General features: G+C 49.4%; 1 protein-coding gene across 3 annotated transcripts in view; it reads left to right on the plus strand.

The window, feature by feature from the left end:
- The first annotated feature begins 2,153 nt into the window (after window positions 1-2,153).
- ST3GAL1 (ST3 beta-galactoside alpha-2,3-sialyltransferase 1) overlaps window positions 2,154-23,555 on the plus strand; it is a 94,556-nt gene continuing 73,154 nt past the window's right edge. For 2 of the 3 annotated variants that reach the window (XM_023514983.1, XM_023514984.1), the window contains exons 1-2: window positions 2,154-3,794; window positions 22,472-22,619. The gene's annotated coding sequence lies outside the window, so the exon portion shown is untranslated. Of the gene's footprint in view, window positions 3,795-5,271; window positions 5,370-22,471; window positions 22,620-23,555 lie in introns of those variants that run through there. The other variant, XM_023514985.1, reaches the window with a different exon arrangement.

Consider the following 23,555-nt stretch of genomic DNA (forward strand, 5'->3'; position numbering starts at 1 on the left):
CTGCTAACTCAAATGCTGACCAAGATCCTCACAGTCGAGGGGAACTTAAGGACCACATCTCCTATATTCCTTCCAAGGCAAAATCTTCGGGAAGGCTCACCTACACACGGTTGCCTGTGAGGCAGACTCAGACGGCTTGGGAAGTCTATTCAGAGTTTGCTTGGTGACCCTTTGACCCTGTGAATGAGGCCAGTCAGCCAGATATGTCTCCTGCAAAAATTAAAACACCAGCAGAAAAAGAAGCTAAAAGGGTTTTTCCCACAGTTGTCAGGACCTAGAAGAGGCTGGGGCTACAAATAGGAAGAAAACTTTAGGGGAGATTCCAGGATTAGCAGAGAAAGCCTGTGGGCAGGGACAGAACAGAGGAGAAGAGAGGAGAAAGGAGGAGAGAGAGGGAGGGAAGGCATGGGGGGTGGAGGAGAAAGAGACAGAGACACAGAGAGGGACTATCTCTCTCCTCCCAGCTCCCATTTTTAGCTTTGGTCTACATCGCTCAATAGCTTTTTTCTAAGGAAATGTGAGTTCCCCACAGTCCCAAGAGCTCTAAGTAAAACACCGTCCAAAACACAGCAATACACACCCAGCACCTCTGAACTCATCTTTGACAAGCAAGGCAGCCCTTTTCCATTTCTGCACTGAAATGGGATCAGAACCCATTAGACGCTTTCTACTCTGCTGTGCCAAGAAAGGGGGTAGAACAAGGATAAAATCAATTTCCTTAACCATCATTACTAAGAGCTCTGCTGGTGCTCTAAAACGTGGGAGGTGGCTGTGAGCACTGAATCAATGTCAGCGCTTCCAGGGGACCCACCATGTAGACACTCCCAGTAATGACTATTACTGTTGTGCGGCAGGGCATGTTAGGAGACAGACTCAGGGTGACAAGGAAGAATGCATGCTCACATCTCTGACACACTGCCCTAGATCTGGGCTCCTGGGAACAATCCTTGAACTGGTGTAGGGGTGTCAAGAGTGCTGCTTGAACAAAATGTCCCAACTCTAGGGAAAAAAGGGGGAGCCCATGATCCCTGGGAAGAAGTGGCTTGTAACAGAAAGGAGGCAGGGCTTTGATTAAAGGCCTTGCTTGAGTTAACTCATCAGAGACTGGAAAAAGATATATCTGGTATACACCATTCCATACAGATAGACGATTCATGCATGTTTCACCACAGTGTCACTTAATAAGGAATTTCCATGTCCCTACAGAGTCATCCAGGGGAAACACCAAGAACCTAGAGGTAAAATTCAGCTGCTTTTGGTTTTTGGCTGTGAAGTGGAACAGCTGGATGACCTAGGGCTAACTTAACTTGCCTAACCTGATCCTCCTTCCACAGAATCTACTGGGATATCAATGGCATCGTGTCATAGTAGCACAGCATTTTCTATTTTTAAAAATACTTTTCTTGTACATTATTTTATTTAACCCATGCAATAAACAACACTTTTTAAAACCAATTCATCCAATAACTCTTTATTCAGCACCTAATACATAACCAGCAGCAAGACAGATGCTGCAGTCAGCAAAACACAACACATCCCCTATCTACAGCAAGTGGGGAGTCAAATCCAGAGCAGTCACCGGAGATATAACAATGTAAATCAAGTGGGCACTGCAGTCAGTCATCCCTGGGAGAACAGCAGGATGATGACCCTCACATCTTAGGCGAGGTGACTGGGATGATGCTCCAAGCCACATCTCCAGGGGCTAAAAAGCCCAGGTGGGCTGAGTTAGAAGGTCCCCCTTGCTGGAAGATGCTGCCGCTGATGCTATCAGGACCCTCTGCTGCCCTCCTCCTGTACATACAAGCATTCTGGGTAATGCCTGAGTTTGAAAAGAGCAAAGCCCATTAGGTGATTCAGGCAGGCCCCATAGTAACAAAACCCAAGAGGGTGGGGCAAGTGGTCTCAAGGCTGGTCATGAAATACCCCCAATTTTTCTGCTTCCTGAAGGGCAGGAAACTTAGCAGGGCTGCAGGCCCCCCAAAGGCAGATCCATTATTTATTTTATCATTTCATTTTTGGCTTTCTTCCCCCTCTTGACACATGTTCTTTATACATCTCTATCCAGCTTTTCCTTCCCTTTCTAGTAGTTCATTTTCTCATTCTCTATCCTTCCCCTTTAAAAAATCAATTTCTCTTCTACTTCTCTGGATATCTCTCCCTTTCTCTCTCAAGTCCCTGAAATGTTCCCCTCCTCCCCCAGCCTCCAGAGTGGGCCCTCCACCTGCTCAGCTAACTGCACCTTACTGTATGCTAAGTACAGTTCTAGGGCGAATTCATTCTAAGTGTATGAACTCGCTTAATCATCACAACTACCTTAGCAGACAATTACTAGGCCCCTTATCACGGATGAGGAACCCGAGACACAGAGCTACCAAAGCTGAGGGGTTCAGTAACTAGCCCAAGATCACACACGCTGGAGTGGCAGCGCAGGATGGGAGCCACCCTGCGGGCCCTGGTCTGAACTCCTGCTCCAGCATCGCACGGGGATGGAGTGCTCGGCGGCAAAAGACTGAGCTCTCCGACTGCAGCAGCGCAAGCCGGAAGGACCAACTGACCACGTAGGCCAGGCTGTCTTTCTTTCCTTTTAGCACTCAGAAAAGTTGCGAAAGAGGCATTTCCAGCGCGGGAGTAAGAGCTATACAGCCAGCACTCAGCATCCAAGACCTGCACTCTGCCACGCACAGAAGTCACTCTCTGACGCCGCGGCTTCCCTCTACAAGAGCGACTGCTAAATAACTCTCACCCACCCACCCCTGCCAGGCCCCACCTCGGGATCGCGCTGCAGCCTCTGCATCTGGGAGGAAGACACAGCGGTCGGAAGGCGAGCCCCGGCTAGGGCTGGGCCGGGGCCTGCCGCGGCGCCGGGCTTTGCGGCTCCAAACCGCTGGGCCGGGCTCACGAGTCCCCCAGCCCTACCACGCTCCTCCTTTCCTCCTACCCAAATCCCACCTCGAGTCCCGCGCCCTTAGAGGAAGTCGGTGGCTCTGCCGGATTGCCAGCCTAGGGATCGGCCCCTTCTCGCCACCGTGCACCCTACACGGGCTCTTCTGGGCACCGCCGCGTCCTCTCGGTGCGTGCCCTCCTTCTCCTTCCTGTGGCTAACCCCTGGGACCCCTGGGCCACCCGGGTGCTCTCCGTTATCCTCGCCAGCTTTCAGAAGGCGGTCTGGGCGTGGGGAGGCACGCAGCTGTCCCCGCAGAACCGCACTTGGGCCAGCGATCCTATCCCTGCGCTGCCACCGCCGCCTCCAGCGTCTCCCCGGCTGGGCCCCAGCCGAGCCCGCTGCGGCCCACGTGGCTGCGCGGAGCTCCACGGGGCTGGCAGGAAGCCGAAAGCCGAGCCCAGGCGGGGGTAGGGGGCGGGGAGTGCGGAGCCAGGGGGCGGGCTCTGGGCGGGGGAAAGGGAGGGCCGCTTAGAGGAGGTGGTGGCCGGCCCTGGTGCTCCCCGGCTCCGGGCCCCGGCCGGCCGGGGAAGGCGGCCCCTCCCCAGTCGCCCCGCCTCCCGCTCCCGTTACACCCGGGGGAAGGTGTTCCCGAGACCGCTCCCATTCTCAGCCCGCCTCCCGCTTCCCCGGCTCCACCGGAGCCCACTATGCCAGACAGTTTCGACACTTTGCAAAGACAAAGAGCCCTAGATCGGAGGGGGCAGGAAGAGGAGGAAGAAGAAGAGAGAGAGAAGGAAGAGGCGACGTGAGCTGGGAAGGGGGCGAGGGTGGAGAACACTCTCTCTTGATTCTCTTCCGAGCCCCCTCATGCCCCAAACCCGGAAACTCCAGCGTGTCTGCAGCCACGGTGAGTGAGCGCGCGGAGCCGAACCCTGCTTGGGGTGCGCTGGGGGCTGCGTCCATTCGAGTTGGGGCCGGAGCAGTTTCGTGTGTTCTCCGAGTGAAGGGGGAATTGTCCGGACCCGGGAACAGAAAGGATGGGGAGGGAACTAGGAGACTGTGACAGTGGGGATGAGACTGAGGACCCCCGGCGCCAGAGGGAAGACACCCGTAGGGAGACCCCTTCCCTAGCCACAGCGACCACCGGTCTTTGAGAGAGGAAGAAGGTCCGGGAGGAGGTTCGGGCTCGGGAGTCTTCAGCCGTTAACTAGGGGAGCTGCCTGGAGCTCAGCGAGGAGCCTACGCCGGGTCGAGGCAACGATTACTAGGGCGGCCCCAGTGACATTGTACCCAGGACAGGGCCAGAGTCTCCTCGGTAATGGAAGGAGACCTCACTGGGCAGCGCGGCTTAGGCACTTGCCGCTTAGTAGGGGAATAGGGGTCATGGGCTGGAGCGCCGCGGAGGCCGCTGGTGATCCAGACTAGCGGACTAGTACCCTGATCGAGTCTCCCAATCCGCTGCGAGCAGGCGCAGACCCAGGTGGTGGCTATCTGCCCCGGGGACGCTTCCAGCCCATGCTGCTCGAGATCCGGCTAGAAGTTGGCGCCGGTGTTGCAGCTCTGGACATGGCGTGGAGGGCAGTGGGGATTCGTGTGGTTAAAGGGGAGCACGAAGGGGAGTGGTGTTGGTGGCAATTCGAGAACTCCGAGTGCGCCTGAATCCCGTTAGGCGCCGCAGCTGCAGAGAAATAATCTGACAAAAGTTAGCAACTTGGCTGGGTCTCTCCTATGTGTGACCTGTGCGGGGCAGGGCTGTCCCTTCTGGGAGTGGACGCAGGCGGGCAGCTGTTACACTGGGGCAGGGTACAGATGGGGTACAGCTAATTTGGCATCGGGACGGTGGCGCAACTTTCAGCTCCTTTCTCTGCGCGTGTTTGAGCGTGACCTTGCGGGAGGAAGCGCTGCTGAATTTTAGAGGGGTGTTGAGGCTGTGCCTGGGTTTGGCGCAGGGATTTCCAAACGCTCCGTCGCCTTGCCTTGCAGCCAAGTCCTCGGGGAAGCGCGGCTGGGTGGTTTGGGTTCTGTCCGTCTGCGGGAGCCCAGAGTCTCTCCTCGCTCCAGGCCTGCCTCGAGCAGGGCATTGTGGTGCACTCGGAGAGGGGACACGTGTGCACCCTGAAGCGCGCATGGGGTGGGGCTGGACAGTTCAGTGCATCTCTTGGACCCCAACTCGCCGAGGGAGACAGCAGGGACTCGGGGGTGAGGAACTAACCCGCTACATCTGGTGTTCCCCTGGCTTTCACGTGTTTAATTGTTGGGCACTCTGGCCTCTCCCGGACTTGACTTATCCCGGTCTCCGATCTTCAGGCCCCGCGAATTTGTGATGAGATGGTTCCCCAGGGAGACAGAGAGCCCCCACTTCTGCTCTGAGTGTGTGTGTGATGAGCGGGAGAGATAGGAAGAGAGAGGAGACTCATCAGAGGAGGAAATGGATGAACGCGAAATGAGCCTGTCCAGTTTTCGCCACTGCGCCTGGCACATAGTAGGTACCAATGCTATATTCTTTGACCAGGCATTTAAGATGGAAGGTGTTGGCCCAGGCCAGGACGCCTCCTTCTCCCCTTTGCCTTACCACTTGTAATTCAGATTTCAAGTTTACGGGCCCTCTGAAGCCCTGTCGGCTTCTAGATCTGCCGTAAGCTCCTACTACGTGCGGCACTCTCCTGGTGTGTGTCTAGAAGCTGTGGGCACAGCCCCTCCGGTTTTCTTTCCCGGGTGCTGCTCGAGAGCGCCTCAGGCTCGAAAATGCAAGGCGCACTGCCCCCTGCTGGCTGCTGCGGAAGCTGCCTAGTGGCCCCGCGGTGCGGAAGGGGCGCGGGAGGCCCTGCCCCTGTGTCGCTCAGCGCCCCTCCCCGGATCTTCCCTTCCTGTTCCAAACACCGCGGCCCAGGCAATTTTCTGAAATCCCTTTGGTGGCTGAAAGGACCGACCACTTCTGGGTGTGGGAGGAGTTTCTTCCAGTCTCCCAGGGTCTGTGTCAGTTTCTACCATTTTGGCCATGAGACTTAACCTCCTGGTTTCTCAGTTTGCATGTCCACTACTATCTCCAAAATCTGTTCTGCAGGATGGAAAACTGTACGACTATACTACCTCGAATTCTGTGAGTGTGTGTGTACTGGATATAGACATATGTCCACACTGTATGTGGGTGTATTGTCTGTCTGTACCCAGATACACTGACCTCAGGTCTGGGGGGAAGAAGTTTCATCCTAACAGTTTTTGCTGAGTAAATAAATGAAAAAATGAATAGAGAACTTCTTCCCTTGCCTTTCAGAACTTTGCTGTCCTTGCATTTTGCTGGGCCTGCTTTGCTGTTCAGGTGGTGAGATTGGATGAGGCCAGGGTCTGGTCTGGAGAAGGATTTTGCCCACTTTGCAGACTGGCAGGCCAAACCCCCCAGGCAGGGCGAGAGAAAAACAGGAAGTGTTGCTAGAAGTGATAGCAGAGGGTTTCTTCAGAGACTGTGGATTTTGCTCCTGTGAGCTCTGCGGCAGCGGGCGGAAGCTGACTTCTGAGTAGCCTTCTTGCTAATTGTAGACAGGGCTGTGTTGTGATGTGGCAGCTCTGGCTGGCCACTGCCCCAGCTGAGCTCACCGGCATTCCTCCTGATGTCTGTGCACTGGGAGTACCGTTGGCCCCTCTGCTAGGAGGAAATGGAGCCATCTCTGGGCTCAGCAAATCCTTCCAGTGCCTGGGTCCTTGGCGTGTGGTGGATCTCTCATATCTTCTCCCCACCAGCAGTCCCTCAGGCCAGGAGAACACTGCTGTAATGGCAAGTGGTTGGCAGCTCCCTCCCCGCCCCAGTGAAGGGGCCTCTTAGGTGTGTGACTTTGTGAACCTTCTGGTGAGTTAACCTTGCTTGGCTTGAGTCAGTTCCTGTCTAACGGGCTGCTGACTCAAAGGATTTGTATTTGGACAGAGCTTGGCCCCGTGGGATATAAACCTTAACTCTCATCCCAGGCCCCTTCCCACACTGCAAAAAGCAACCAGGAAAGCAAAGAATAAAAACCCACCCGTCATCTTGTAAAGGCTTCCCTGGGAGTCCTGTATGCATGTGTGCTCCCTCAACAGGATGGTGGAAAAGAATTCTAGAATAAGGTTTACATGCTGATTTGTCCAGTGCTGTGGTCTGTGTGGAGACTTTGCCAGGTTCTCTCGCAGACCTGAGGGTCTGGGGGCTTTCTTATGCTCTAACTTGCTCAGACTTGGGTCCCGAGAGAGCAGGCATTCGAGTCCCCGTGCCAGTGCTAAATTACTGTGCAACTTGGCACCCTATCCTTCCAGGCTCTGAGTCTCAGTTTCACTCCGCAAAATGAAAGGCTTTGGAGCTCTGCTGACAGTCACTTTGGGTCAATAAAGCTTTCTTTGTGAAGACAGGCCCCACTTTATGTATATTTGCTGCAGTCATCATCACCCTCAAGACTCTCCTGGCATTACAGACAGCCCAGACCTAGGGGGCCTGGACTGTCCACTAACCTGTGAAAAGGGCATCTTCTCTCTCTCACAGAGAGGGTCAGCTACATGGTGCCTACACGTACTCACTTGACAAAGTCATTTTCCAGCAGTTCTAGATTTTGAAAGATGGTCCAGAAGTTCAGATTCTGAGATCTGAAACCTGAAAGAGCCGAGGTGCCATCTCTGGGGATTCCTAAAAGATACATATTGCAAGGAGGAACCGTGGTGACCTTGCCAGGGCCTGTTTCGTTCCCATCTACAAGATGAAAATGACCTTAGAATGACTTTGTCCAACCCTTTCACTTCAGTGAAGAAATACTGAGGCTCAGAGAGGAAGGCACCAGACTATACGAGTCTAGGTTTTGTTGGGTATTTGGTTTTGTTTTTGTTCTTGGTGGTTGGATTGTTTTGATTTCAGTGGAGCCACCTTGGAACTTATTAAATTCCAAGGTACACGCAAGGTGCTGAGATACAGAGAGGGAAAAACCAGGGTCCTCAGAGATTACACTGTCCTGAGGAGGGGCACAGGGACATATAGTGTGGGGGTGGCTTGTAGGGATACTCATGTACAGAGGAAGAATGGGCAAGCTTCTCTCTGCCTTGAAGGACCCATACGGTCAGGCAGCAGGAGAGCAAAGTTGTCTCTTTTTATTTTTTGAGACAGAGTCTCAACTTTCTTGCTCCTGGTAGAGCGTTATGCCATCATAGCTGACAGCAACCTCAAACTCAGGTGATCTTCTTGCCTCAGCCTCCTAAGTAGCTGTGACTACAGGTGCCTGCCACAATGCTTGGCTGTTTTTTAGAGACAGTGTCTCACTTGCTCAGGCTGGTCTCAAACTCATGAGCTCAAGCAATCCACCTGCCTCAGCCTCCCACAGTGCTGAGATTATAGGCCAAAGTTGTGTTCCTGAACGCATCTGGTATCAAAGTGTCTTGTACACCCTGAATTGGCAAGAAAAATAAAGTAAGATAAAATAACAGATTGGCCACAAGCCTGTTCTGCATGGTTCTGAAGAGGTGAGGGAACAGCGCATTTTAGAGGCTTAGAGCTTTGCCAGTTTCCTTCTGTCGTAGGTCCTGATCTCTGGTTTGTTTGCCTGGGATGATTGTCGCCTCCCTGCCAGCCTGCATCCTGTAAGCCTCCAAGCATTAGCGTGATTGTGTATAAAACAGTGGCCGCTCTGCGTTTGCTTTAAAATAATAAAACCTAATGCTTTATTTTTAGTGCTTGCCCTTATACTGTATCTCAGATTTAAATAGCTGATTTGGGAGGGTGGAGTTAAATGGCACGGCAGGCAGGGGGTGGAAGAAAGTGCCCAGGTTTTCAGGGGGACGAAACTTCAAGCCAGCTAGCTGTGTGAGTTATGGGTTGCACGTGGGTGATCATGCCTGGGAGGCAGCGGCCCTGGGAGGATTAAAGGCGAGGAGGATGCTCAGGAGAGCTCTGCATGGGAGTCCCAGAGCTCCGGATTCCAGCCATAGTCTGTTTATAAGAGAAAGAGATTGATTGCTTGGAGCACTCCAAGAACAGAGCCTGTGCAAAACCAAGGAGTTGATTGATGGTGGAAAGTTTTGGAAGAAAGCTCATGGAAAAACACTTGAAATATGAGGAGGCTGATTTTAATGTAAAATGGTTTGTTAATGACCCCCGCACCCCCAAATGAGCAAGGCCTAATGACTGCATTTGGAAAAGCACATTTCTCCCATTCCTATGGGTTGTATAAAACTTTTACTTGGCTTTTTCTCCAGGAGCAGGACACACAAATACTAGTCAGCCAGACCATGGCCTAAGAGGCTGTCCGAAGTGCTGTTTCTAGGAGCAGTGACATGGAGTGCCTAGCACTGAGGCCAGGCTACCGTGATGGAGCCCTTTCTGTGTGGCCTTGCTGGTCACCAGGGTGGGACTTGTGCCAAAGTTCGAGGCCCCTGGAGTGGACTCGTTCTGCTAATGGAGAGAGTCCTAGCATCTCAGGGTATTTCTTGGACTCAGGGGGATTGGTCAGGGTAGCCCCTGGCCTGAGACTCAGAATTCTTGAGTCCTGGCCCTGGTCAAGTCCCATCTGCCCCCTGGGCAGGGACTTTAGGTGCTTCACTTAATCTCTGTGACCCTCCATGTCCTCAAAATAAATTCTTTCTCTACCACTATCATAGGAGACTTGGCAGGAACCCATGGAATGAAGCATTGGAACATGCCTTGTTGATGTAATTTTAGTAGTGTCTACTCTTTCCTGAAGCGTTAAGTGTGGGTCCATCCATAACGTATGTTTCCAACGTCTTAACCATTCTCGGACCCAAGCAGGAAACATGGAATATAGAAAGCGTAGTGGAAAGGTGTATTGTCCAGAGACTGGAACAGCATTTAGGCAGCTAAGTGAGGAATGGCTGAGTGGGAGAAGCAGCACCTCTGTAGGCATGAACACAGCCTCTGGAAGAGAGACCGCACAACCCAGCCCAGCAGGGGAGGAACCAGGGCTATGGAGCCCACACCTTGCTCTGGTCTGGCCTGCCCCAAGCACTCCAAAGCTGCCAATAGCCAGAGGCAGAAGCTCTGGGATGGAGCCCCCAAGGGCACCAAGAACAGAGCAAAGGAGGTTACACATACCCTTGGTCTCATCTGATTTTGCAATAGTTAGGGTGGGATTAAAGGAGAGGGGCCCAAAATTCTCTAAGGCAGGGGATAAGCCCCAGAAACCTCCCTGGAGGCCAACTCCCTAGGTGACTTCCTAGCCTGAGGCCACACAGCTGGTGGATGCTAAAGTTTTATCTCCTAGTGTTCTGTTGCTCCTAGTAAATAAATGCCTCAGTTGTAAATTAGGTGTTATTAAGGAGCTTTACTTATCAGAAGCATCTTAATGAGAAGCATAATAGTGTAAGTACAGTATTAAGGTTTGCCTGAGTGAGGTTTGCCTGAGTGTCCCTCTAGTTTAATACTTATTACCCAGTGATCTAGTTACTTACCTTTCTTTGTCTCAGTTTCCTCTGTTGTCAAGAGGGTAGTCTTTGTACAGGTGATGTGAAATATAAATTTATTCATTAAGGAATTTAGTAGCAGTCCTGACTCCTAAGAGTCTCTCAATGAATGTTAATTTTTATTCCCAAGAGGGTAGATTAAGACAGTGTGGGTTGTGCTCCAACATGGCCTTAAAAGTATTCAAATAATATTTGAATATTTGTGTGTTTAAAGTTTCTGTCTTCCAATTCTGGGGATATGGGGCACATTTTTTCTGACTCTGTGTATCTCTTTTTTTCCTTTCTTCTAAAATACATGGAAGGTGGGACACAGTGGCTCATGCTTCTAACCCTAGCACTCTGGGAGGTCAAGGCTGGTGGGATTGTTCTAGCTCATGGGGTCAAGACGAGCCTGAGAAAGAGGGATATCTCTGTCTCTAAAAATAGCCAGGGTGGTAGGCGCCTGTAGTCCCAGCTTCTTGGGAGGCTGAGGCAAGAGAATTGCTTGAGCCCAAGAGTTTGAGGTTGCTGAGGGCTATGATGCCAGGACACTCTATTGAGGGCAACAACGTAAGACTCTGTCCTCAAAAGTAAATAAGTAAATAAAATACATGGAAGTCTCAAAGGACAAAATTACAACAAACATAAAGGGCTTATTATCTCTGTAGGCTTTCTTGAGATTCTAGAATTGGGCAACAGTTCATTCCACAAAATAGAATAAATGATCCAGTGAGCTGAGTGGGGAGGTTGGCATTATAGACAGACAAGGGCTGGAGAACAAAGAACTGATGAGTTAACCTTGGCTTAACCTTGGCTTACTTCAGGCTACCTTTTTTTTTTAAGACAGAGTCTCTTGTCCCTAGTAGAATGTCCTGGTGTCATAGCTCACAGCAACTTCAAACTCTTGGGCTCAAGTGATCCTCTTACCTCAACCTCCTGAGTAGCTGGGAGTATAAGCACCAGCCACAATGCCTGGCTAATTTTTCTATTTTTAGTAGAGATAGGGTCTCACTCTTGCTCAGGCTAGTCTCAAATTCCTAAGCTCAAGTGATCCACCCACCAAGGCCTCCCAGAGTGCTAGGATTACAGGTGTGAGCCACCTTGAGCCTAGCCTGGCTGGCCTGGCCACCACTTTTTGTGTGAAGATAAAAGCAGGGCAAATTTAATCATCCTGCAGGTTGAAGATTTAATCTGGCCCATTTGGGAAATTGGCTGTTACCTCTCCTGATTTCTCCTGAGGTCACATAACAACTTAATTTGGGTTTGTTGACTAGGAACATGAGCATGGGTGACTCCATTTATATTTTTAGTCTGGTAATTTGGGGTGTAGGGAAGAAACTTACTTCCAAAACGATGGCCTTCTATAATTTTTACTTAACAAATGTTATCTAACCACGTAGATTCTGAAGCCCCTAAGGGAATATAGCAGAATTAATATGATACATATATAATACAGTAATTCAGAAAAGTTGAGAAGAAAAGAAGATTAGTTCCAAGTTATTTAGCAGAATTAAAAAGGAGGTTGCAAGTGACTTGAGAAGTCCACATTTGGATGCACAAGGAAGTACTTTCTCTGAATTTCATTAGCTACATTAAAAAAAAAATCAAACCCAAATAGCACTGTAATAGATTTTGCTGCATTAAAAGAAAAATCCATTTGAATCCACATTGAACTAAGAGACAGGAGTAGTTAAAAATCCCCCTCATGCATATTCACTTAGCAGAGAGCACTTGAGAAAAACCCAACCGAAAAAGAACCCAAACAAAGCCAGCCCAACTACTTTTCTGACTGACAGGGTGGAACGGCTCCAAAATATTGTTTCATGCTCAGAAAGCCTAGAACAACTTCACGTGAAAGATAAAAATTCATCTAATTGGGCATTTACCTTTTCAGAAACAAAAGGCTTAGTGGGGAAAAAAAAAAGAAACAAAATCAACTTTTTCCTTAGACTCCTAGAAGGCTGGGCTGGCAGTGCAGATGAACCCCCTGGATTTGCTTGGCCAAGTAAGGCAGGAAGGACTCTCTCCTCCCCTTTCTTGCCCTTTAGTGCACGGGAGCCCTCAGAAGGCCAGAGAGCTCCCCGGGGTCCCGAGGAAATCGCTGAGCAGCATCACAGACAGCAGCTTCCACAGCCCCGGCCTGATTTGGCTGCAAGTTCAGTTCTCCTGTGTGCGGGACTGGGAGGCGGGTCTTCCTTATTTTACAGATAAAGATGTGGATTCAGAGAGGGAAAGTGACTTACCAAGGTCACAGGGGCTCTGCTCCCAGATCTTGTGTCTGCCTGCCTGAAATTACCATTACACTCCATCCGTCACTTTTGGGAAAGGAATAAGCCCACACTTTGAACAGCCCAGCAGCTCCGTCACACGTCGTTTTTATCCATCTCACACTGAACTGTGCAGATGAGGAACAAAGCTCAGCGAGGTGACCTGAGTGACAGTGGGTCTGGTGGCTGGAAAAGGGTGGATCCAGGCTTCTAAGTCTGGTAGGGCCACCTCACTTATCCCCAGCCCCCTGTAGGGTGCCATCTCCACCTCACCACCATGCTCCCCTTATCCATTAGTTGAGCCTGAGAACAGTGGCAAAAAGTCATAAATCTAAATCTCAATATCCTAATCAAATCTTAGAGTCATCTTTGGAGTCAGAATTTTATCATCATAACAACATAACATAACGCAGCATAAAACACCGTGAGAAGCAGTTACGAATGAACTGGAAGCAGAAATGGATTTGACCAAGGGCCAGTTTAAGCTTTAGGAAGTCGAGAGCAACATCAGCACCCGAGAGGCTTAGAGGGAATGCAGGTAGTGGGGGGCTCTGTTGTAAGACCCGTGCGGGTGCCTCATGGTGGAATCTCGAGAATGGAGCTCAACAAACAGTGGCCAGAGAGGGGAGAGAAGCCTGCAGACAGAGTGGGAATAGGGAATCTTGCTTGTACCTTTTTAGGAAGTAAACTGGTTATCTGTTAGTGGAAGAGGTTAGTTGGGGCACACCTTGAGTAAAGTTTCAACGAAAATAATTTTTCAGTTGATGAATTTTTCAGAAGGCTGTAAGAGTTTAGCTGTGCAGTGGACATACAGGTTGCCGGGTTCCGTCCGCACTGGGGCTTGTGTGGGTCTCACCACCTTGGCCAGGCCAGGTGCTGTGCTCCCCCTCACCCCTAGTCTTCACTGCAGAGATGTAAAGTGTACATTTTTACTGTGTTTCTAATCCCATTTGACAGATGTGGAAACTGAGACTTAGGGAGATGAAGTCACTTACCAAGGTCACAGAGCTAGAAAGTGGCAGAACCAGAATTCCTAAGTAGCCCACTTCTACCCCAAATCCGACATGTCAGGCACCATGAGGTGTAATTTCTAGACTCATCCTTTATGTTTGCTGTAGTGGGGACTCCAGAACGGAGGCATAGGTCTCCAAGAGGTTCAAACAGGAAGGCGCACACTGGGTGTTTGTCCCCCAGTCCAGCCCATGGGGTGTCCTGCGCCCTCCCATGTCCTCTGGTGGCCGTGGATCCACACTCTGTAATGTCCTCTGTGGCAGGAAGTCCTGGTTTTTCTCCACTTGCTGCTTCCCAGGTCTTCACACCAGCAGCTTCATTCCCCCGAAGGCTGGGGCTCCACGTTTTCTCCCTAATCCACCATTTCTGGCTGGCTCTGTGCATTTATTTATTCTGTTAAAGACTGGCTTGAATTTTTTTTTAAGTGGCTAATTGTGTTGTAATGGAATACACAGCAATAGGTAATACACATGAACTGCAAATATTTTTCCTAAGTTATACATTGTCATGCTGATGGGTGTGTAGTGGTATCTCACTGGGTTTTCTTTTAATTGACACATAAAGAATTGTACATATTAATGGGGTACATAAGTGAGTTTGAATACATACAACGTGTAGTGATTGAATGAGGGGAAATGACATATCTATCACCTGAGACATTCATCATTTGTGTTGGGAATATTGAAAATTGTCTCTTCTAACTATCTGAAAATATAAATTATTGTTAACAATAGTCACCCCACAGTGCCGGAATACCCGAACTCATATCTCCTAGTTAGCTGGCATTTTGTACACTTTAACCAATCTCTCCCTATCCAGTCTCCACATGGATCCATGCTTTGCTGATTGCAAACACTCATTCTGTGGCTCATCAGTATAAATTCAATTCAGAGAGCTCTGCCGTGCCTGGGGATTGAGGGAGGAAGGTGAACCCCTTGGAGCTTGCCTGGGGGCTGGAGACAGGGCTGAGTACAAAGTTGGTAATCAAGTGGGTAAACTTTGCCAGCTCCCAGTCTACATCGGTGCCTCTTGGGAGCAACCTGCTTCAAGTCAAACAAACAGTAAATAGTAAAACTCGCCGTTGCAGCATTGGAAAATTCTCTTTTAATAACATCCTCACAGTGGAGAGAAACGTTTGTTGTTCCTATTACTTGAAAACACTGTTAATCCTACCACCTGGTGGAGAGTTTGATGAATAAAGACAGTTGCTTGGGAAACATACTAGCTACCGCAAACAAGAGTGTCTTTGTGGGGTGTATGACTGCTTATTTCTAAAGCATAATCTTAACGTTTAAAATCCAGTGTTTTGGAAAAAAGGAAATTAAAATGAAGGGGACAGATTAGGCAGATGGTAAAGTGGTTCTTCTACCACTCAATAAAAACTTCAGATGAAAAACACGCCTTCAAAACTGGGCGGAAGAATTGGTTACGATCTGAAGCCTGCTGTTATTTTTCTGTCTCTACTTGCGACATGGAACACAAGGAGCTACTCAAACATGATCCTTGAGCTACAGTAGGTCCTTGATTAATGCTGTTGATAGTTTCTTGGAAACTGCAACTTTAAACGAAACGATATATTACAAAGAAACCGATTTCACCATCGGCTGGCATACTTCCAGTCATAAAATCATCACCAAACTTCTAAATAAAGGCCCCAAACACCTCTAATAGTAGACAGGGAATATATATATATGAAAGATTAATACAAATTTAAACAAGATAATTATTTACCCAGTTATTCTAGTTCATGATAAGGCTGGATTCTATCCTGGCGGCAAAGGATACAACTTGGGAACCATCCCTGGATAGGACACGGTTCCATGGCAGGACACTCAGAAGGGGACCGTGTTGTCACACCAGGTCACCCAACGTTCGTATCTGTGGGATGTGGGAGGAAACTGGAGCACCAGAAAACCCACAAAGACTTGGGGAGGGTAGAATGTGTCAGCTCCACACAGTGGCCCTAGTTGGGAGATGACTTTTTTTTTCTCATCAACATGAGACAAAATGTTGAACAAAAGGACATTATTTGAGGACCTGCTGTGTAAGATTTTATAAATTAAACTGATATCTCCGCAAAGCCAAACATCCAAACAAGAAGGAAAAAAAAAGTACCAGCCTTGGAGACGGCCTTGAATATTGGAGTACCTGTCCCTGGGATGGAGTCAAGGAGGTTTTCTCTTTTTCTCTGAGCCGTGGTGTCACATACAGTGACGGGTAGTTGGGGCGGGATACAGTGTGTCTAGTCACACAGGTCGCACATTTAGATGGTGTGAAACAAAGGATTGTAAAATCTTAGCATTTGCCAAGAGCCTGAGCAGTGCCCTTGTTCAACCTTCTCCTGCTCCAAGACTTCAATTATTCATCTTCTGAGTCATTCATTGATTCATTGATTCCTTCAATAAAAGCACTGGCTCTGCCACTTCCTATCTCTGTGACCTTGGGCAAGTTACTTACCCTCTCTGTACCTTCATTTCCTCATCCATAAATTTGTGGATAATAATAGTACCTGCTTCTGGGAGGTACTAAATGAGTATTAAGTGAGTTAGTCCTGGGAAAGCGTCTGGGCAGCGCTTGCTAAACATATACCATGGGGAACATGTCATCATCACCGTCGTCATCAATCAGCCTCTTGCTCAGCCTCCCTCGAGCAGTGTTCTCCTCTCTCAGACTATACCTGTGGTCATCCTACACCTGCTCCATCACTCCCAGTGGGAGGGAGCTCTCTGCCCCTCACTGTGGCCCTTTGAGCTTTGTGGATGAGAAGACTTTTCCTCATGCAGAGCTTCCAACCCGAGAGGGCTTCCTGGAGGAGGTGGCAGGGAGGGGCTCTCTGGAGCGTTCAGGATTTAAGGCTGGGAAATCTGTCTGGGCTTATGAACTTGGAGCGCAGTCTCTGGACATCAGAGGCAGATGAGATATACTTTATATTTTAACCATGACAGGATCCTTAAGACCTTGGCATCTTATTTTATAACTAATATGACAGCTCGTTCCAGGCCTGTCTGGCGTGACTCCTCAGCCTTTCAGCAGGCAGAGCCAGGGCTAGATACCAGCCGACACTGTAGCACTGCCAAAGATTGCTTTTACCACTGGGCTCTCCTTTCGTCTCAGGGAAGTCAGGGTGCCCCAGGGAGCAGCCTCCTGTGCCGTCCTGCATACCAGAGCAGGTGGCAGGGCAGTCACGGGTCACAGGTGCTGCCCCTGCTAGGACCCCCCTGTGCCAGCCCAGTCCCGCTGTGTTTCTAGTAGTCTCCTGGTCTCCTCTGGACCTTTCTCTGAGCAAGTCTGTGTTGGTTTTGTGAACTCTCTCATCTATCTGCCTTCTTTTCTTTCTTGAGTTTCTGCCCAGGAAATACCAGGTACTGGTCATTCTAGACTCACTTAACCTAAACCTGGCTTTGACCTCATTGTCATTGTCGGTATTTTTACAGCTCACTGAAGTTGCTCATTTCCCCAAGGCCCCCAGGCTGGGATGCTCAAGTTGCGGGGCCTGTTACACACCCCTTTCATCATATCACAACACCCACACATCATAAGAGGTTTGGAGACTGGTGTGTCTAGTCTCACTGCCCACATGGCAGTACCTCTGCCAACCTCCCTCCCACCACCCTCCATTTGTTCCTGTGGCTCAGATAAGAGGCCAAAGAACAAAGTCCCCTCTTCACCGAGCCATATTTCAGAGAGCTATAAATAGAACAGTTAGTGGTGGCACTCTGGGTTACTTCACCAGGGACAGAACTTGGTATGATGTCAGCCCTGCCCTCGGTCCCTCCCTCCTTCCTTCCTCCTTCCCTCCCTCCCTTTCTTCTTTCCCCTTATCCTCAAAATCTTGTTTACAAGTACATAGTTGTGTCTCCTTAATTAACTGAGCTTGCTTAGAAAACAAATACATCATACAAAATCTGCTCCCCAGACCTGAGACCACGGTGCCCAGAGGAGAGATGATTAGCCTGCCGAGATATCACTCCCTTGCAGAAAAACTCAGTTGACCAACAGGAAGGTCCAGTGGGGCACCTCCTTTCTAGGAGACCAAGGCTACCGGGAGAAGAAAGCTTCAGAGTCAGCAGGCCCACCCTTGATGATTGGTGGGACCCAGGGCAAGAGACTTCCACGTCCCAGCCTAGTTTTGCCACTGGTCCTACGGGTGCTACCACCCATCTTTCTGGATTAAAGCCGAGATAGATAAAACAGGGGATGGTTAGGAAAAGCTCCAGAGAAGAAATAGCCTTTAAGCTGGGACTGGGAGCAGGGGGGCCCCCCTGACAGTGGTAGTGAGGATGGAAAGGGACACCCCGTGGAGGCACCCACCTGCTGAGGCAGGTACCTTCCATGTGATTGGAGGGGAGGGATAGAAGGAAGGAAAAGGTCACAGGCCCAACCTGGAGGGTCCGGAATGTCCTATATTCTTTCAGTGATGAAATACGATCAAGGTTTCCCTTCAAGCAGAATGGGATTTCATCAGACCCATGACATTTTAGAAAAACAGTAGTGGCCCAGGCTCGTAGTGATGAGAGGTGAGGAGAGAGTGACAGTCCAGGTGGGAGTTCCTGTGAGCCCCGTTTGGATATTCAATTCATCTCTGGGGTGTGAGGACAGATCACACTGGTTCTGGGAAAGTAGAACTAGAAAGCGACTTGGAGAGTTGCAGCTGACCCAGAAGAACTGGGGAGCCATTGATGGCAGCAGGGAGCACAGTGACCCAGGTGCACGTGAGGGAGCTGGGCTGGCCCTCGTATTATAGACCTTTTGGATTTGAGATGGGGAGAGATGAACCTCTAAAGCCTAGCCAGGCTGAGGTGGGTGACAAGAAAGTCACAGCAGAAGCATAAGGCTCAAGCTGTCCCCTGCTGAGGTGGCCTGCTCCCTGCACACGTGGCACACACCAGTGAGGTAGTACAGCCATTTGCCAAGTCATTCTTCTTCTTGCTCCTTAGGATGGCAGGCAGAGTGACGCAAAGTAAAAAAAAGTGTTTTATTTTTTTTTGCAGTTTTTGGCTGGGAGCTGGGTTTGAACCTGCCACCTCTGGCATATGGGCCCAGCGCCCTACTCCTTTGAGCCACAGGCACCACCCAGCAATCTTTCTTTTTCTCTTTGACTGTCATCATCATCACTTCCATTTTGAAGAAGAGGAAACCCAGAAATTCAAGAGGCACAAGGACAAGGCTGGAGCGCAGGAACTGGGATCTGGGGGCTTGGATAACATAGATTCCTGACCTGGGGTGGAAGTCGTGACGGCCTGAAATTGGTTGTCTCAGTTTCTGCTCACTGCCACTGGGGCGCTGAGAGTGGGGACAGCAGGGCAGGCAGAGCAGGAGGGCTTCTTACCTGAGTGGGGGTCATGAACTGGGGAATGTGGGGGTGCAATGGGGTGCATTTCAAGGTCGCCACAATGCTGCCACTGCTTGTGCATTTGAGCTTAGGAGGCAGGTCAGTGTAAACCTTCCCAGCACTGATGTTTTGATACTGCGCTCAAGACAGACTGGCCTTGAATCTCAACTCTGCCAATTTCTAGCTGTGCGGCCTTGGACAAATTATTTAAATCTTTCAGGGCCTCAATATCCATATTTGTGAAATAGTTAAACTACCAACCTCAGAGGTGTGGTGCAAAGAGTGGATGAAATCATCACGTGACGTGCCCTGCGCGGTGTCAGCCTCATTGTTCGTCTCAACTCACGGTAGCTACTTAAGATGAGAATATTAATATCTCTCCCAGGAAACCAGCCAGACTTCAACCCTTAGTCTTCCAATTCAGAAATCAGCCTGCGTAGCAAACTTTATGATGAGGAGTTTGGTGGGTTGACCCCTTCCAGAGAGAGGTTACGAGAGAGAACAGCATTTGCAGCCTTACCCGCCCCGTGTGTCCTGCCCCAAGTTCTGCTGACTTTCCCTTTCCGCCCTGCTGGGCTGGTCACCTCAACTCTGGGCCTCAGGGATTCGGCCATCCCCTGAGCAGCTCTGCTCAGTTTCCTCACACCCTCCACATTAGCCGTGTCATTCCTGTTTCCTGTACTCAGGACGTTGACCCTACACGGGACTCCACATGAAGCCCTGCCCACAGCCCTGCTGGGGATATTCCAGCACTCACACCAGGCTGTGCTGTTGAGATCCTCTCTCCATTCCCCGCTCAGCCTTCTGTGTCTGCCTTGCACTCACCTACTTCTGGGTCACCAGTCTCCTTTGGAAGCCGATCTGGCCAGACAGTCTCAGTCTTGATCTCATTCTCCATGAGCTTCATTTTCCAGACGGGAATTCGGATGAAGAAGCTGCCACTTGCACCCTGACAGCCTTCCGCTGATGCCGAGTGGTGCTGATCCCTATTTCTGAGCCCACGTCCCCCTCCCCCTACGGTTGGCTTTTTGAGGGCAGAGCCCAAGAATGCACATTCTCCCCACCAGGGCAGAGCACAACACTTGGCACAGCCCAGGCTGAGCTCCATAAACACGGATGTGAAGTCAACTATGTTAGTCCCGGACTCTAGAGTCAAGTTGGGAATTAGTTTATAATTCAGCTTCTGATCTTTACTAGTTACGTGGCTTTGAGCAAGGTAGTTATTCTTCCTCAAGCTTCCATTTCCTCATCTTTAAAATGATGAAAATAATAGTACAAACACCCAAGAACCATTGTGAGGATTAACCGAGTATGAAGGGCTTAGTTGGCAAAATGCTAGTGAGCACTTGATAGTGCCTGTGACTTACTTGGTTTTCAGCACCACCCTGCAAAGTGATGGAAGCAGACAGTTTCTATGTTGCCACTGAGTAAAGACAGAATCAGAGAAAGGCTGTTCTTAACTCACACAGCCAGGCTTGTCCAGTCTCCCCTGTGGGCAACCTAGAAGTGGGCTGCATTGCTTGAGAACATGACATGCCCACAGGCCTCAGGAAAGATTCCTGTAATTTAAAAATGCAGCAGTAGTATTCAGCCAGACCCGGTGTTAACAATTACTCACACGATCGTTTTTCGCTTGGAGGAGAAAAGATATGATTTATTAAGCAAACTGGCTCTTTCCCTCCAGGAATGATGTCAAATTTTACTTCCAGTTTGCTGCCCTACCCGGAGAATTCACAAAACTGGAGAACAAAATCTCTTGTGCGATTTATTGTATTCTGTTGTGCGGTGGAAAGGTACCTCGGAGGCCATGTGGGCTGTGAGTGGTGAGGGCACTGCCAGGGACAGAGAAGGAATGATTCATGGATCTGGAGCAGAAAAAATAAGTACATAACTATGATTTGTTTGACTGGAATTTTCCCTAATCTGTGTGCTAGCTGGAGCTGATAGACGTTTGTCTTCCCTCTGAGTCTCCTGATTTTCTGTCTGCATCCCGCGTTGGTGCTAATGACCACCAGTTGGGTAGACAGAGATGCCGGGATGAAAGGCTGGGGGTGCGGGTGGGAGGAAAGGTCTTTTCAGCAGCTCCAGGAATAAGGTAAGGTAATGAATGAGATCTGTTTGGCAAAAACACGACACTTAGGGAAGGTGTTTCCAGTGTCGTGGAAAGAATACTAGACCCAGAGTCTGGGGTCGGTCGTTGGCCCATGGTCCAGCCACACTGCTGTCCAGCTGTCTGATGGAGAAGCTGCTTCTCTGGGCTTTAGTCCCCTCGGTTGTGACCTTGGAGAGGCACATGAGCTATGTCTGATTTGTCCTTCTCATATGGCTCATGCGCATGAAACACTTGACAGATGTTTCTGTGTTGAGAGTTTGGCTGTTTTAAATTGGAAGGAGTCTTGGGGGGGTGGGGAAGTGGAGAATCAGTATAGAAAGAAGCAGAACAGTAGAGGGTAGGCAAGAAGAGAGTGCAACGGGGCATTCAGGGAAAGGTGTCCAGGGTCATTTGAAGACCCAAAAGAGGAAAAGTCTAAGTAGCTGTCAGGCTGTTGCTAGGATCATTGGCAGAAAGAAGGGGGGTTGATCACCTTCCCTGTGTATTTAATGCTTCCTGAGAGGATCAGATGAGAAAATGCATAATGTGTGTGTCTCTCAGTGCTTGGGACCCAGTAAGAGATGAGGCCTTCTGCTGTTCGTTCTTCATATTGTCAAAAGAAGCCTTCAGAAGCCTGTTCGTAGCCAGCCGCGGCCCAATGTACCCTTCCTCCCTGATCTCACGCTTTTACACTGCTGTCTTACACACTGGGTGGACGTTGCAGGGGAACTTTAGGTCCGCCCTGTATTTCTTTTTCCTTGTCCCTAAGTGTGGTGTTCTTGCCCAACAGGTCTCATTCATTACCTTACCTTATTCCTGGAGCGACTGAAAAGATCACCTCTTTAAATTCTTCTTCCAGACTGATTTGGTCATCTCCTCCTCAGTTCCCCTGAGTATCACTCACCTCCTTGTATCGTGTTGCCCTGAATTGCTGGTGTATTTGTCTGTTTTCTCCTTGAGGGCAGAGGTTATGACTTACTTCCCATCCTCACTGGTGGCTCTGTGTGTATAGAACAGAATAGGTGTTTGTTTAAACAATATTGATGTATATGGCTAGGCACGGTGGCTCACAACTATGATGCTAGCATCTTGGAGGCAGAGGTGGGAGGATCCTGTGAGCTCAGGGGTTGGAGAGCAGCCTGAACAAGAGTGAGACCCTGTCTCTACTAAAAATGGAAAAATTAGCTGGGTCTTATGGTGGTCACCTGTAGTCCCAGCTACTCTGGAGGCTGAGGCAGGGGGATTGCTTGAGCCCAGGAGTCTGAGTTTGCTATGAGTTAGACTAATGCCATGGTGCTCTAGCCTGGGCTACATAGTGAGACTGTCACAAAAAAAAAAAAAAAAAGGATGTATGAATAATTGGGTGAGTGAGTGGAACTAGTGACTGAACGTCTGTTCATTACCTGGAGCCATCCTAAAAGGCAGTGAATGAACTAAATGTCGAAACTGACTTAGATGTTTCTCCTTTTTCCTTTCAGTGGACACCATTTTCAGAGCCCAACTTCTTGAACAGAAAATGCCAAGGACAGATAATGAGTCCCTCCAGGATCTGAAGTGAGTGAACACTTTGTGGCCAGGACAATCCTGGATGTGGACCAGAAATGGGCAGTCACTTAGCCTGTTGAAGTAAGTGATGAGTCTCTCCCCAGCCCAAGTGGGTGTTTCATCTTTTCTGGTTTCTTTTGTGGATTACGTTGCAGTGGGAGGGGAGATGTTCCCTGTTCCTTGGTCTCTTTGTAACGTGGCCTGCCTCTCCCAGAGACCCTACGGAGAGGAGCGCCCAGGGAGGGAAATACATCCTCCCTCAGGGGACAAATGCAGACCTGTTAGAGTTATGTAATTGGTGGGACCACACCTACGGCGCATCTTACAAGGGTACATGTGAAACTTACTAAATGTAGAATATAAATGTCTTAACACAATAACTAAGAAAATGCCATGAAGGCTGTGTTAACCAGTTTGATGAAAATATTTCAAACTGTATATAAAACCAGCACATTGTACCCCATGACTGCATTAATGTACACAGTGATGATTTAATTAAAAAAAAAAAAAGGGAGGAGAGCTTGTTGAGCTCTCGTGAACACTGGTAAACAAAAACCTGGACTGAGAGCATCATTTGATGACAACTGCGTGTCATCCCAAAGAAGGCCTGGTATTTCCTAGAGCAGGCCTCGGCAAACTGTGGCCCATAGGATGAGCCTGGCCTGGCCTGTTTGTAAATACCGCTTCGTTGGCACACTGCCACCCTTGTTTGTTCAGGTGTTGTCTACAGCTGTTTTCACACCACAACAGCAAGTGTAGTCATTACCACAGAGACTGTGTGGCTGAAAAGCCTGAAATATTTACCTCTTGGTCCTTAACAGAAAAAGCACGCCAACCTTGGTCTAGAGCTGAGCTATCTACGTGCCCTTGCTCCATAAGGGACTATTGCAATTTCAATTAGTTAAAATTAAAAATTCAGCCCTTAAACACACTTATTCCACTTTACATTTGCAGTAGCCATGGGTAGCTTGTGGCTGCCCTGGTGGGTGGCTCAGAGAGAGGATGTTTTCATTGGTG

The sequence above is a fragment of the Otolemur garnettii genome, unplaced genomic scaffold (assembly GCF_000181295.1).
Source record: "Otolemur garnettii isolate 467f Iridium unplaced genomic scaffold, OtoGar3 scaffold00062, whole genome shotgun sequence".
Lineage (NCBI taxonomy): Eukaryota > Metazoa > Chordata > Mammalia > Primates > Galagidae > Otolemur > Otolemur garnettii.